The sequence below is a fragment of the Mauremys reevesii genome, linkage group 11 (assembly GCF_016161935.1).
Source record: "Mauremys reevesii isolate NIE-2019 linkage group 11, ASM1616193v1, whole genome shotgun sequence".
In the NCBI taxonomy this organism is placed as follows: domain Eukaryota; kingdom Metazoa; phylum Chordata; order Testudines; family Geoemydidae; genus Mauremys; species Mauremys reevesii.
This window is the reverse complement of record NC_052633.1, coordinates 4,591,045-4,605,859: the sequence shown is the minus strand read 5'-3', so window position 1 is coordinate 4,605,859 and position 14,815 is coordinate 4,591,045.

Here is a 14,815-nt window from a genome sequence, read left to right as displayed (position 1 = left end):
AGAGACTGGAGCCAGACCTGGAAGTTAGGGTGTGGGGGGAGCAGCCAGAGCTGCACCTGCTGGGCGCTGGGGCGTGGTGAGAGATACTGGAGCTGGGCTTGGTGCTGGACTGTTGGGACGAATGGACTGTTTGGACTGCACTGGGGGGATTCTGGTGAGAAGGAAACCCTGCAAAAAGGGCTATTGAAATACTTTGAAGGCTGAACTGAGTTTACCTGAGGAATCAAGGGGAGTAGTGGGGGCAAAAGGCATATCTGGCTTCAAGACTAAGCTTGATAAATTTATGGAGGGGATGGTATGATGGGATAGGCTGATTTTGGCAATTAATTGATCTTTGATTATCAGCAGGTAAGCATGCCCAGTGGTCTGTGATGGGATGTTAGATGGGTTGGGATCTGAGTTGCTACAGAGAATTCTTTCCTGGGTGCTGGCTGGTGAGTCTTGCCCACATGCTCAGGGTTTAGCTGATCACCATATTTGGGGCCTGGAAGGAATTTTCCTCCAGGGCAGATTGGCAGAGGCCCTGGAGGTTTTTTGCCTTCCTCTGCAGCATGGGGCAGGGGTCACTTGCTGGAGGATTCTCTGCACCTTGAGGTCTTTAAACCACAATTTGAGGACTTCAATAACTCAGACATAGGTTAGGGGTTTGTTACAGGAGTGGATGGGCGAGATTCTGTGGCCTGCGTTGTGCAGGAGGTCAGACTAGATGACCATAATGGTCCCTTCTGGACTTAAAGTCTATGAATCTATGAATCAAGATGGAATCTGAGGTGATGGGCCACTTGCAGGGCTGCTCTCAGCAAACGTGTTTACAGTCAGATTTACACCAGCCCACGTAACCTTAATTCTGCTCCTTTGTGCATCCAGCCTGTGCACCGAATGAGGCAGGGCTCCTGTGGGTAAGATAAGATGTGATCGTGTAGTTAAAGACCAGACCATAATGCATGCGCACGGGGTGACAAATGAAGGTTGAACAGAAAACTGCATTACTGGCATTTCCCAACTTCCGAGTGTTTGACTTTGCAACCTAAATAACATTCTCTTTGCACAGTTTACACTGTGAGTGTGTAATTTCCTAGGTGGTTTTTTTTAAGAATGTAAAAACTAAACTAAAAGTCTTTTAAATACAATTGTTAACACACACAGAGCATTATCATTGGGGTTTGAACCTTCAGCACTGCAGCACACTGGTACTAGGTAAGCTACAGGACAAGCTTTCAGCAGGAGAAGGCTGTTTTCCCAAAGGGGTGGATAGATTGCTGGGTCTGGAGATGGTTGGGGGGAAGCCAGCTTCAGCCCAGCAGGGCTCTCTCTCTTGTTCTTCTCTTGTGTGCTAGATCAAGGAGCTCTCCACTGTCAGAAATCTTCTCCCTGCAGCTGTCTGTGTCACTGACAGAGAACAATGAATCATTTTCAAAACAATGACAATTGCTTAACAATTTCACAATCCCTGCACCTGTAAAGTGCTTCATCCATGATCCAAATGTCCAGCTTGCCCTTGCGTGTGGTGCAGTGTGACCCCACTGGCGAGACAGAGGGGCACAGAAAAATGAGGGACTTGGTAACAATTTCAATTTCAAGGAGGGTGGCGGTCATTCCCCTGGACATTTATCTGAGCGCATCCTGCCCAGCTTTGAGAAATACCTGAGAAAACTTATTTGGCAAAGTTGATGATAATATACATCATCATATGCCAGCAATGCCCCTCTGCTATGTACATCGGCCAAACTGGACAGTCTCTACGGAAAAGGATAAATGGACACAAATCAGATATTAGGAATGGCAATATACAAAAACCTGTAGGAGAACACTTCAACCTCCCTGGCCACACCATAGCAGATCTTAAGGTGGCCATCCTGCAGCAAAAAAACTTCAGGACCAGACTTCAAAGAGAAACTGCTGAGCTTCAGTTCATCTGCAAATTTGACACCATCAGCTCAGGATTAAACAAAGACTGTGAATGGCTTGTTTCTCCTCTCTTGGTTTTCACACCTCAGCTGCTAGAAGAGGGCCTCATCCTCCCTGATTGAACTAACCTCGTTATCTCTAGCCTGCTTCTTGCTTGCTTATATATACACACCTGCCCCTGGAAATTTCCACTACATGCATCCAACGAAGTGGGTATTCACCCACAAAAGCTCATGCTCCAAAACGTCTGTTAGTCTATAAGGTGCCACAGGACTCTTTGCTGCTTTTACAGATCCAGACTAACACAGCTACCCCTCTGATATATATCACATTGGTGGCTCATAGTCATCCTGTGATCAACCAATACTCCAAGGTCCTTCTCCTCCTCTGTTACTTCCAACTGATGTGTCCCCAATTTATAACAAAAAATCTTGTTATTAATCCATAAATGCATGATCTTGCACTTTTCACTATTAAATTTCATCCTATTACTATTACTCCAGTTTACAAGGTCATCCAGCTCTTCCTGTATGATATCCTGGTCCTTCTCTGTGTTAACAATACCTCCACATTTTGTGTCACCCGCAAACTTTATTAGCAAATTCCCACTTTTTGTGCCAAGGTCAGTAATAAAAAGATTAAGTAAGATTGGTCATAAGAACATAAGAATGGCCGTACCGGGTCAGACCAAAGGTCCATCTAGCCCAGTATCTGTCTACTGACAGTGGCCAATGCCAGGTGCCCCAGAGGGAGTGAACCTAACAGGCAGTGATCAAGTGATCTCTCTCCTGCCATCCATCTCCATCCTCTGACGAACAGAGGCTAGGGACACCATTCTTACCCATCCTAGCTAATAGCCATTTATGGACTTAGCCACCATGAATTTATCCAGTTCCCTTTTAAACATTGTTATAGTCCTAGCCTTCACAACCTCCTCAGGTAAGGAGTTCCACAAGTTGACTGTGCGCTGCGTGAAGAAGAACTTCCTTTTATTTGTTTTAAACTTGCTGCCTATTAATTTCATTTGGTGACCCCTAGTTCTTGTATTATGGGAATAAGTAAATAACTTTTCCTTATCCACTTTCTCAACATCACTCATGATTTTATATACCTCTATCATATCCCCCCTTAGTCTTCTCTTTTCCAAGCTGAAGAGTCCTAGCCTCTTTAATCTTTCCTCGTATGGGACTCTCTCCAAACCCCTAATCATTTTAGTTGCCCTTTTCTGAACCTTTTCTAGTGCTAGAATATCTTTTTTGAGGTGAGGAGACCACATCTGTACACAGTATTCGAGATGTGGGCGTACCATGGATTTATATAAGGGCAATAATATATTCTCAGTCTTATTTTCTATCCCCTTTTTAATGATTCCTACATCCTGTTGGCTTTTTTGACCGCCTCTGCACACTGCGTGGACATCTTCAGAGAACTATCCATGATGACTCCAAGAGCTTTCCTGACTCATTGTAGCTAAATTAGCCCCCATCATGTTGTATGTATAGTTGGGGTTATTTTTTCCAACGTGCATTACTTTACATTTATCCACATTACATTTCATTTGCCATTTTGTTGCCCAATCACTTAGTTTTGTGAGATCTTTTTGAAGTTCTTCACAATCTGCTTTGGTCTTAACTATCTTGAGTAGTTTAGTATTATCTGCAAACTTTGCCACCTCACTGTTTACCCCTTTCTCCAGATCATTTATGAATAAATTGAATAGGATTGGTCCTAGAAACCTTTGGGAAAACCACACAAGTTACCCTCTCCATTCCCTCTCCATTTTATTAATTTACCCTTTTTTCCCTTCCCTTTAACCAGTTCTCAATCCATGAAAAGACCTTTCCTTCCTTTATCATGACAGCTTAATTTTTTAAGAAGCCTTGGTGAGGGACCCCTTGTCAAAGGCTTTGAAAATCTAACACTAATGTCCACAGATCCCCTTGTCCACATGTTTTTTGACCCTCAAAAGAACTCTAAATAGATAGTAAGACACGATTTCCCTTTACAGAAACCATGTTGACTATTGCTCAACAGTTTATGTTTTTCTATGTGTCTGAAAATTTTATTCTTAACTATTGTTTCAACTAATTTGCCTGGTACCGACGTTAGACTTACCGGTCTGTAATTGCCGGGATCACCCCCAGAGCCCTTTTTAAATATTGGCGTTACATTAGCTAACTTCCAGTCATTGGGTACCGAAGCCGATTTAAAGGACAGGTTACAAACCTTAGTTCACATTTGAGTTCTTTCAGAACTCTTGGGTGAATGCCATCTGGTCCCGGTGATTTGTTAATCTTGAGTTTATCAATTCATTCCAAAACCTCCTCTAGTGACACTTCAATCTGTGACAGTTCCTCAGATTTGTCACCTACAAAAGCCAGCTCAGGTTTGGGAATCTCCCTAACATCCTCAGCCGTGAAGACTGAAGCAAAGAATCCATTTAGTTTCTCCGCAATGACTTTATCGTCTTTAAGTGCTCCTTTTGTATTTTGATCGTCAAGGGGCCCCACTGGTTGTTTAGCAGGCTTCCTGCTTCTGATGTACTTAAAAAACATTTTGTTATTACCTTTGGAGTTTTTGGCTAGCCAGTCTTCAAACTCCTCTTTGGCTTTTCTTATTACACTCTTGCACTTAAGTTGGCAGTGTTTGTGCTCTTTTCTATTTGCCTCACTAGGATTTGACTTCCATCTTTTAAAGGAAGTCTTTTTATCTCTCACTGCTTCTTTTACATGGTTGTTAAGCCACGGTGGCTCTTTTTTAGTTCTTTTACTGTTTTTCTTAATTTGGGGTATACATTGAAGTTGGGCCTCTATTATGGTGTCTTTAAAAAGGGCCCATGCAACTTGCAGGGATTTCACTTTAGTCACTGTACCTTTTAATTTTAGTCTACCTAACCCCCTCATTTTTGTATAGTTCCCCCTTTTGAAATTAAATGCCACAGTGTTGGACACTTGAGGTGTTCGTCCCACCACAGGGATGTTGAATGCTATTGTATTATGGTCACTATTTCCAAGCGGTCCTGCTATAGTTACCTCTTGGACCAGCTCCTGCGCTCCACTCAGGATTAAATCTAGAGTTGCCTCTCCCCTTGTGGTCCCCTTGTGGTCCCAAAACTGATCCCTGAGGAACTCCACTAGTAACCTCATTCCAGCCTGACAGTTCATCTTTCAGTATGACCCGTTGTAGTCTCAGTATGACCCGTTGTAGAACTTTAACGAGTTCCTTATTCACCTTTCAATTTTCATATTGATCCCCATCTTTTCCAATTTAACTAATAATTCCTCATGTGGAACCATATCAAATGCCTTACTGAAATCAAGGTAAATTAGATCCACTGTGTTTCCTTTGTCTAAAAAATCTGTTACCTTCTCAAAGAAGGAGATCAGGTTGGTTTGGCATGATCTACCTTTTGAAAAACCATGTTGTATTTTGTCCCAATTACCATTGACCTCAATGTCCTTAACTACTGTCTCCTTTAAATTTTTTCCAAGACCTTGCATACTACAGATGTCAAACTAAGATGCCTATAGTTACTCGGATCACTTTTTTTTTCCTTTCTTAAAAATAGGAACTATGTTAGCAATTCTCCAGTCGTACGGTACAACCCCTGAGTTTACTGATTCATTAAAAATTCTTGCTAATGGGCTTGCAATTTCATGTCCCAGTTCCTTTAATATTCTTGGATGAAGATTATCTGGGCCCAATTTAGTCCCATTAAGCTGTTCGAGTTTGGCTTCTACCTTGGCTGTGGTAATATCTACCTCCATATCCTCATTCCCATTTGTCATCCTACCATTATCCCTAAACTCCTCATTAGACTCATTAAAGACTGAGGCAAAGTATTTGTTTAGATATTGGGCCATGCCTAGATTATCCTTAACCTCCATTCCATCCTCAGTGTTTAGCGGTCCCACTTCTTCTTTCTTTGTTTTCTTCTTATTTATATGGCTATAGAACCTTTTACTATTGGTTTTAATTCCCTTTGCAAGGTCCAACTCTACATGACTTTTGGCCTTTCTCACTTTACCCTACATGTTCTGACCTCAATAAAGTAGCTTTCCTTGCTAATCCTTCCCATCTTCCACTCCTTGTAGGCTTTCTGCTTTTTCTTAATCATCTCTCTGAGATGCTTGCTCATCCAACTTCATCTACAACGCCCGCCTATGAATTTTTTCTTGGGATGCAGGCTTTTGATAGTTTCTGCAACTTTGACTTGAAGTAATTCCAGGCCTCCTCCACCTTTAGATCCCCAAGGTCTTCAGTCCAATCCACTTCCCTAACTAATTTCCTTAATTCTTTAAAGTTAGCCCTTTTGAAATAAAAAACCCTAGTCCCAGATCTATTTTTGTTTATGCTTCCATTTAGTTTAAACTGAATTAGCTCATGATCACTCGAACCAAGGTTGTCTCCTACAACCATTTCTTCTATGAGGTCCTCACTACTCACCAAAACCAAATCTAACATGACATCCCCAATTGTTGGTTCAGCAACTACTTGGTGAAGGAATCCATCAGCTATCACATCTAGGAAAATCTGAGCCCTATTATTATTACTAGTACTTGTCCTCCAGTCTATATCTGGGAAGTTAAAGTCTCCCATGATCACACAATTCCCATTAGTGTTTACTTCATTAAAAACATTAAAGAGGTCTCTATCTATATCCAAATCAGATCCCAGTGGTCTGTAGCACAACCCAAGCACTATCTCAACTCTAGTATCTTTCTTTCCCAATGTGATTTTTCCCAGACAGACTCTGTCTTATTCATTCCATCACTTCTTATTTCTTTACAGTCTGCCTCATCATTGATACACAATGCTACTCCACCACCTTTGCCTTTATTTCTGTCTTTCCTAAACAGCACATAGCCTTCAATACCTGTATTCCAGTCATGACTACTATTCCACCATGTTTCTGTTATCCCTATAATATCCGGTTTCACTTCCTGCACCAGTAGCTCTAGTTCCTCCATTTTGTTACCTCGGCTCCTCGCATTAGTGTACAAACATCTTAATTCTTGCTGTTTGGCTTCACTGACATTCTTTACCCAATTAGGCACAGACATTCTACCACCAGTATCACCTATTAGACTGGTATCTACACTACCCTTCCTCCTTATGTCCATTCTCATACCCACGGGTGTATCCTTTCTTTCTTCATTTTCTTCCCTCTCAATGTTAAATTCCGGCGTGGAAATTACCTGGACATCTCCCAACCATCTCCCCACAATTCCTAGTTTAAAGCTCTCTCAATCAGTTATGCCAGCCTCAATTCTAGAAGTCTATTTCCCTCCTTAATCAGTCCTCTGTCCATGAATGCTTCCCAGTGGCCATACATCCCAAAGCCCTCCTTATAGCACCACTGACTGAGCCAGCTGTTGATCACCATAATCTTGTCACACCTTTGTTGCTCTTCTCTAGGAACAGGCAGAATCCCACTGAAGATCACCTGAGCCTCGATTTCCTTAAGCATCTTCCCCAGCCTGGCATAGTCTTCCTTGATACGGTCCAGTGAGAATCTAGCTGTATCATTTGTTCCCACATGAAGGACAATCAGTGGATTCTTTCCCACGCCCATTAGGATCCTTTTCAGCCTCAAGTCCACATTACGTATCTTAACACCCGGCAGACAGCACACCCTTCTGTTCTCCGGATCAGCTCTAGTTACAGGCCTATCTATTCTTCTTAGTAAGGAGTCTCCAATCACGTAAACCTCCTTTTCCTGGTGATGGTGCGATTCTTCAGTCTATCTCCTGTTCCCTCTGGCTGCAAGTCCTCTCGATTTCTATTGTCCCTTGCAATCCTCCGTAACCCATCCCGTATCCTCCTGGGGCTCATATTTGGTGTTGTCTCCATTGACTCTTCCCCTCTTCCTATAGGACTAGCTGCTCTTCTCTTCTTCCTTGCCCTCTCACCTTCAGCGACCACCTGCTGTGCCCCTTCTTCATTTTCCAACTCCGCAAACCTATTCCTGAGCTCTATTGCTCCTTCACTGGCCTGTCTTTTCCTCTGCCTGGTTTTCTTAGTCACATACTTCCACTGTCCATTTTCCTCACCCAGCAGTCTCCCCTCAGAGTTCTTTGGTCCTGCTTCCATCTGCAAGTCTGAGCTTTTCCCTTCAGCCTCAACATGTCTTTGCTCCATCATCTTCTCGAACCCCCTTCTAAACTCGACCAGTTTCCACCTGCAGCTCCAATCCTCGGATATTTTCTTCCATCAGCTCTATCAGGCGGCACTTTATGTAGACGAAACTCTTTTCAGGTACCCCCTCCAGGATCATGTACATGCCGCAGCTTCCACATCCAGTCATCCTCATTGTGTCTTCCACTGCTGCCTCTGTATCGGTCATAGCCTTCCCACCTAAAACCTGTTAGTCCAGGAAACACAAACCAAAGCAAACCACCACCACCTACAGCAAAACAAACCACCAACAGGCACCAGAACATTGGCAGAACACCGCCCACTCCTTTCACTAGCCTGTCTATTCCTCTGCCTAGGTCTCTTAGTCTCCCCCGCAAACTCCCCTTGCAAACTCCCACTGAAACTCTCCCATTTACAGCTCTGTTTGCTGGCTCCTGTGCTGCTGCAGCTGTCTATGTTCTGACCACAGGCTCTGCACAGGCCCTGCAGACCCAGTGAGTCCAGATGCGCCCTCCAAACCAGAAGGGAGGTGTCAATGACCACCGTCTTGGTTGGAGAGAGATGAGTGAGCGAGTCTCCTTGACAAACATTGCGCGGGGACATCCACCAGCACCAGGAGTCCAGGACTAATGGTGGGAGGTGTACCAATCTGTCCAGGGAGTGCAGGGCAGGGCCATAACCATCCCAAGCAATATGTGAAGGGGGCAAAGGTGCAGACTGGTGAACTGGACCCCCTGCGTACAAGCAGACAGGCTCAGGCACACGCAGACAGTTTTGGAGGGCTGAGACTGCAGACTGGGGAAAAGCTGTTGAATTGCCTTGGTGCAATCAGTCGGTAGGAATGCTCTCAACCTCATGGAATCTTACAGTGCCCCCAATGAACTCAATTTTTCGAGTGGGAGCCCATGTAGACTTTTTGATGTTTAAAATTATTCCCAGATGGTTGAGCAAATGCAATATAGTGTTGACATGGGCAAGAACCTCCTCTCTGGAGCCCCCCTTCAGCAACCAGACACTGATGTATGGGAAGATGTGGATTCCTTTCCTCCTGAGATATGATCACTGCCATGCATTTGGTGAAAACTCAGGGGGCAAAAGGGAGAACTGTGCACTGAAAACGGCGTTCTCCTACCAGGAAACAAAGAAACTTCCCAGGACTCGGTAGAATGGCCACAAGGAAATAAGCGTTGTGAAGGTCCAGAGCAGCAAACCCATTGTTCTGAGACAGTGCAGAGAGGACAGCCAATTGAGTGGCCATATGGAATCTCACGTACTTCATGGCCTCAACAAATTCATCAAGGTTGAGGATGGGTCTCATCCTTCCCTAGGATTTTGGTATCAGGAAGTACCAGGAGTAAAAGCTGTGACCCCAGTATTCTGGCAAGACTTCCTCCACCACTTCCAACATCAAGGGAGAGCTGACCTGCTCAATGAGCAGTGTCTCGTGAGCGGGGTCCCTGAAGAGGGACGAGGAGAGAGGATGTGGAGGAGCCGTGGAGAGAAACTGGATAGAGTAGCCTGATATGAGAGTGTCTAGGGCCCAGCTGTTGCAGATGATCAATTCCCAGGCATGGTAAAAATGAACCTGCCTGTCCCCAAAGGAATGGAGGTACAACTGGAATAGTACTCTGCACCAAGGAGTCAAAATGGGATCTTAGCAGGCACCAGAGGAGGGCGAGATGATCGGCCAAGCCCTGAACTTGAGTGTTTCCTTTTCCTGGGATAGTCTCGCTGTCTCGGAGGAAAGGGCTGCATGAAGGGATGCTGTGGCCTGTACACTCTTGTTGCCGTGCCCCATAGTGGCATCTCTGCCTGGGCAGCATGTGCACTCAGAAGGATCTTAAGATAACCCAGAAATCCTTAAAGTATTCCTTAAAGGAATGCAGGGTTTCATCCGTCGTATCTGAAAACAAGATCTGGTTAGCAAGGACATCCAAAGTGATCCCTGAGTTTTGCAGCCAGGAAGCCTTCCTCATAGTTGTCGCAGAGGCCATCATCTTGGCCAAACTGTCCATAATGTTCAGGGCAGACTGCAGTGACATCTTGGCCACAAAGCAGCCCTTGGCAACTGTGGCACTCTGTGCCTCAAAGCAGCACCCTGGAACCCCCATATCTACCCAGTGTGACGTTGTATGGAATATGGGAGAACATTTATAATATTTTTGATACCGATGTTATAAAACTGCAATGAGTCTGTCAAGATATTCCATGTGAGGTATCTGCAGAAATGTTATAATTTGCCAAGTATTATATTATTGTTTATATGTTTGTATCACCTTTGTATTATGAGTTACAGGGATGTGGGGTATATCTGTATTTCCAAACTTGTCCTGTGTTTCTGGGTGACCCCCAGACAGATTGGCAACAGCACTGCCTAGCCTGTTTGATGGCCCATCAGCTGTATGATGAACCCCTTGAAAGGAACCAGGGAAGACACCTTATGAGTCAGCAAGACGTGGTATGCCTGTGCACAGAAAACTCTAAGGCTTTTCCATGCCACATGCTGGGCAGCTTGTGTTTGGGACAAAGGAAGTACAAGCCACATGGCAAAGGATATAAAAGGCAGCTGCATAGTCTTCATTTTGTCTTCATTTCTGCTTCTTACTTCTGGAGTAACTCTTCTACAAACCAAAGCTCTGAACAAAGGATTGAATGACCCATCCAAGCTGTGGATGTGTTCCAGAGGGACTTTCAAGCCAGCAAACTCACCAATACTGCTAAGAACCTGATATATGGACTTTGAAGTCTTTGCATGTATGTAACTGCTTTACCATTTAACAACCCTCTTCTTGTTCTTTCTTTAGTCTTTATAATAAAACTTTAGTTTTAGATACTAACGGACTATCTGGCAGCGTGGTGTTTTGACCTGGTAACATGGCTGACCCTTTGGGGGCAGGAGAACATTTTGTATAGTGAGCAGAATTTTTAAATAACTTCTCACTATACTGGACTTAGGTGCTGATTGAGAGCCAGAGAACTGGTGATGTGTAGTTTTCGCAGATATCTGGCTCGGGGCTCACGCCGGTTCTGGTGAGCATTGTGAAGAGGAACCCCCAGGTATCGACCATGGCCCTGGTGGCTGCTGATACCACCTGGAAGAGGGGCTACATAAGAGGGGGAAATCTCTTCAGTGACAGGGCGGAAACTGAGCAGCCGGAGTGTAACTGGCCCGGCAGCAGTCTGGGGTCTGGAGCCGCCCCTGCTAGTCACACAGTTACATGAGGTTCATTTAGAAGAGGAAGCAAAGGGCAGCAGAAGAGTGAACTGGAGAGAACTAACAGATGTTCTTAAATTGTGTTTGGTTTCTGCTGCTGCTGTGCCACAGATGTGAGCCAGGCCAGTGGGAGGCGCTTTCTTAATCCGAGTCAGAACTGCTGCTCGATCCACTTCCATGCTGAAAGGGACAACGATTGACGTGTATTAGATACCGTGAGAATAGCCCTCTCCCACGGCTGTCTGCATTCACAGCAGTTACCGTCCCACAGCCTGTCTCAGAAGATGGTCATGAGCAGGTCATGAGCTTAAAATGCTTCCAGTCAGAAATTGAACAAACCAAATAAAAGAGAATCACTAGTCACCAGGGGCGGCTCTAGACATTTTGCCGCCCCAAGCAGGGCAGCACACCGCAGGAGGCGCTCTGCCGGTCGCTGGTCCCGCGGCTCCGGTGGACCTCCCGCAGGCGTGCCTGTGGAGGGTGCGCTGGTCCCGCATGGCCACCAAAGCCGCGGGAGGTCCACCGAAGCCGTGCGAGACCAGCGGTCCACCGGAGCTGCCTGCCGCCCTCCCAGCGACCGGCAGAGTGCCCCCCGCGGCATGCCGCCCCAAGCACGCGCTTGGTGTGCTGGGGTCTGGAGCTGCCCCTGCTAGTCACACGGTTACATGAGGTTCATTTAGAAGAGGAAGCAAAGGGTAGGAAAAGAGTGAACTGGAGAGAACTAACAGATGTTCTTAAATTGTATTTGGTTTCTGCTGCTGCTGTGCCACAGATGTGAGCCAGGCCAGTGGGAGGCGCTTTCTTAATCCGAGTCAGAACTGCTGCTCGATCCACTTCCATGCTGAAAGGGACAAGGATTGACGTGTATTAGATACCGTGAGAATAGCCCTCTCCCACAGCTGTCTGCATTCACAGCAGTTACCGTCCCACAGCCTGTCTCAGAAGATGGGAGCTGGCCCTGCTGCCGGGCCAGTTACACTCCGGCTGCTCCCGTGTCACCTGTACGTGGTGCCCTCCACTTCCTGACCCAGACTTTGGCATCATTTTCCGGTGGCTCCTCGGAGGGACGGCTGGGGCTAGTAACTGGTTTCTCTGCTCGCCCGTAGCAGACAGCGCTAGGGAGTCTGATGCCAGCTCTCCTAGCCAGGCCTGCAGCAGGCATGGGGTGGGGGGGGGCAGGACTGCTCAGGCACTGAGGAATGGGCAGGGGTGTGAAGGTGGAAGGTCCGACCTTTGAGAGAAGCACAAGCCCACGAGCTCCCCTTCAGGAACAGCCCTGGCAGGCTTGGGGACACTCCCGGCCAGGCCTTGCCAGCAGGAAGGAGGCAGGAGGGCTGCAGCCCTGGCCCCCGAGCATGCCCAGTGTGATGAGAAGGCCCTGGGCACAGAGAAAGCAGTGGCCAGGCCCAGTTGGCAGACGGGCACCTCACAACACTAAACAATGAGCCCACTGCACACTATTTGTTACCAGCCAGGAGGCTGCTTCCCCTTGGAAAGGAATCGCTCCGGCAGAGACAGGTTGTGCAGGGAGACACTGAAACAGCCCGACCTGCAACCCCTGACACTGCGGGGGGGGGGGGAGGCTGGGCTTTGAGTCCAGTTCTCAGCCCCAAACCTCTGCACGCCCCCATGCTGCTGGGCTTCTCTACACTCGCCAGGTGATTCCAGGGGCCAGTCCCCGCGCCTGAGCCCAGCCAAGTAGAATAGCCACTAACTGCACCCCAGGACCCCCGGGGCTGCGGCAGCACGTGTGGGACCACGTCCCCAGCGGACGCTAAGGCCCCGCCCTGCGAAGACGTGTGCACATGCCTGACCGCAGGCTGGGCGCGGCGCTGGGCAAGGTGCTGGAGAGGTCCCTGGGATCCCGGCTGCCTTGTGAGGTGTGTCGAGGTGCCACGTCGCGGCTCTGACATTCTGTGCTGAGCTGAGTTCTCCGTCCCACCCGAGTGCCCTGAGCTGTGGCTCGTGCTAGGCCTGCTCCCTCTGACGCTGACTGTAGGAACACCTGGGTTCCCAGCAGAGCTGGGCCGTTCCTGCACTGCTTTGGCTGCACAAGGTGCGATGCAGTAGCCTGTAGCTGCAGGTGGGTTTGGTTTGGGGTTTGAATACATGAACCAGTGATGCCCTGGCCAATACAAACCCTAATCCGGAATCCAGGGACCTGGTGGAACAGATAGTTTAGCATAAGTAGTTAGCACATATTCTGAAGGACCATTCAAGGTGGAGTAACACGTTAACACCCCAGTAGACATAGGACAAAAAGAGGGGGTTAGGAGGTTACAGATTATTGTAATAAACCAAAATCCAGTGTCTTTAGTAAGACCATGGTTTTTAGAGTCTAGCAAAATGATGAATGTAAGTACCAGGCGCCTTTGGAAAGTGCTGTGCAGGTTTCCTTTGAGGATGAGGACTCAGAGGTTGGATATAGTGATCGCTTTGTGAGAAGTGCGATGGGAGTTCATCCAGGAGTGCAGTGATTGTCTGGTTGCACTCACACCATTGTTATTGGGGCAGTTAGGGCACTGGAGGAGGTACACCATGTGTTGTGATAGGTGTGTATCGGACCCAGGGGTCTGGGCAACAAAATGGCAGGTGAAATTCACTCTTGAAAAATACAAAGTAATGCACATGGGATTATGTTTTCCAAACTCTACATATAAAATGATGGGATCTAAATTAGCTGTTACCACTCAAAGGAGAGATCGTGGAGTCATTGTGGACAGTTCTCTGAAAACATCCACTCAGTGTGCAGCAGCAGTAAAAAAAAGGGAACAGAATGTTGGCAATCATAAAGACAGCGATAGATAATGAGACAGAAAATATCATATTGCCTCTATATAAATCCATGGTACGCCCATATCTTGAATACTGCGTGTAGTTCCGGTCACCCCATCTCAAAAAAAGATATATTAAAATTGGTAAAGGTACAGAGAAGGGCAACAAAAATTATTAGAGGTGTGAAACAGCTTCCATATGAGAAGAGATTAATAAGCCTGGAACGTTTCAGGTTGAAAAAGAGATGAGTAAGAGGGAATATGATAGAGGTCTATAAAATTGTGACTAGTGTGGAGAAAGTGAATAAGGAGCATTATTTACTCCTTCTCATAACAATGAAATTATAGGTAGGAGATTTAAAACAAACACAAGGAAGTATTTCTTCACACAGAACACAGTCAACCTGTGGAACTATTTGCCAGTAGATGCTGTGAAGGCCAGAACTATAATGGGGTTAAAAAAAGAATTAGATAAGTTCATAGTAGTTAGGTCCACCAATGGCTACTAGCCAAGATGGGCAGCAGAGACACAATCCCATGTGCTGGGTGTCCCTAAACCTCTGATTGCCAAAAGTTGGGAGTGGACGAAATTTATCACTTGATAAATTGCCCTGTTCTGTTCATTCCCTCTGAAGCACCTGGCATTGGCCACTGCCAGAAGACAGGATACTGGGCTAGATGGACCATTGATCTGACCCTGTATGGCCGCTCTGAAGTAAGTGCCTTACATTATAGCACAATGGTGCACTGGGTCATTCTTTTCAAAGTTGTCTGCAACCAT